The sequence below is a fragment of the Rhinopithecus roxellana genome, chromosome 5 (assembly GCF_007565055.1).
Source record: "Rhinopithecus roxellana isolate Shanxi Qingling chromosome 5, ASM756505v1, whole genome shotgun sequence".
NCBI classification, from domain to species: domain Eukaryota; kingdom Metazoa; phylum Chordata; class Mammalia; order Primates; family Cercopithecidae; genus Rhinopithecus; species Rhinopithecus roxellana.
Genome location: NC_044553.1, coordinates 157,156,548 through 157,158,205, shown reverse-complemented (window position 1 = coordinate 157,158,205; position 1,658 = coordinate 157,156,548). Strand labels below are relative to the sequence as shown.

General features: G+C 39.3%; 1 pseudogene across 1 annotated transcript; it reads left to right on the top strand.

Moving 5' to 3' along the window:
- The first annotated feature begins 218 nt into the window (after positions 1–218).
- On the top strand, positions 219–1,044 carry LOC104654471 (annotated as a pseudogene). Its single transcript, XR_746845.2, has one exon. The product of XR_746845.2 is annotated as a 60S ribosomal protein L7 pseudogene (transcript).
- Positions 1,045–1,658: the final 614 nt, after the last annotated feature.

Genomic DNA, 1,658 nt, shown 5'->3' with positions numbered 1-1,658 from the left:
TTCATCCATGTCCTTACAAAGGACATGACCTCATCCTTTTTTATGGCTACATAGTATTCCATGGTGTACATGTGCTACATTTTCTTAATACAGTCTGTCATTGATGGACATTTTGGTTGGTTCCAAGTCTTTGCTATTGTGAATAGTGCAATTTCTTAAGACAACAATGAAGTTTCCCACATTGTTGGACTCTTCTTTTCATAAAAGACTTCTCGCTCTTTTTCTGGCTGGAACCATGGAGGGTGCAGAAGAGAAGAAGAAGAAGGTTCCTGCTGTGCCAGAAACCCTTAAGAAAAAGCGAAGGAATTTCGCAGAGCTGAAGATCAAGCGCCTGAGAAAGAAGTTTGCCCAAAAGATGCTTCGAAAGGCAAGGAGGAAGCTTATCTATGAAAAAGCGAAGCACTATCACAAGGAATATAGGCAGATGTACAGAACTGAAATTCGAATGGCGAGGGTGGCAAGAAAAGCTGGCAACTTCTATGTACCTGCTGAACCCAAATTGGCGTTTGTCATCAGGATCAGAGGCATCAATGGCGTGAGCCCAAAGATCCGAAAGGTGTTGCAGCTTCTTCGCCTTCGTCAAATCTTTAATGGAACCTTTGTGAAGCTCAACAAGGCTTCGATTAACATGCTGAGGATTGTAGAGCCATATATTGCATGGGGGTACCCAAATCTGAAGTCAGTAAATGAGCTAATCTACAAGCGTGGTTATGGCAAAATCAATAAGAAGAGAATTGCTTTGACAGATAACGCTTTGATTGCTCCATCTCTTGGTAAATATGGCATCATTTGCATGGAGGATCTGATTCATGAGATCTATACTGTTGGAAAATGCTTCAAAGAGGCAAATAACTTCCTGTGGCCCTTCAAATTATCTTCTCCACGAGGTGGAATGAAGAAAAAGACCACCCATTTTGTAGAAGGTGGAGATGCTGGCAACAGGGAGGACCAGATCAACAGGCTTATTAGAAGAATGAACTAAGGTGTCTACCATGATTATTTTTTGAGTCTCCTCAGCTTAATAAACAGTACCTGCTCTCAAAATGAAAAAAAAAAAAAAAAAAAAAAAAAGACTTCTCAATAGCATGCAATTTGCTTTGATAGTATTTTACCCGCAGTAGAACTTCTTTCAAAATTGGAGTTGATCCCCTCAAACCCTGTCACTGAATTATTGATTAAGTTTGTATAATATTCTAAATTCTTTGTTGTCATTTCAACAATGTTCACAACATCTTCACCACTAGTAGATTCCCTCTCAAGAAACCACTTGCTTTGCTCACCCTTAGGAAGCATCTCCTCATCTGTTCAAGTTTTGTCATGAGAATGCAGTAATTCAGTCACTTCTAATTCAAGTTCTCTTGCCCTTCCTACCACATCTACAGTTACTTCCCTCACTGAAGTCTTGAACCCCTCAAAGTCAGCCATGAAGTTTGAAATCAACTTTTTCCAAGTGCCTGTTTATTTTGATATTTTGACCTCTTCCTGTGAATCCTGAATGTTCCTAATGGTATCTAGAATGGTGAATGCTTTCCAGAGGGTTTTCAATTTACTTTGCTCTGATTCCATCAGGGAATCACTATCTGTGGTAGCTATAGCCTTATAAAATGTATTTCTTTAATAAGACTTGAAAGTCAAAATTATTCCTTGATCCATGGGCT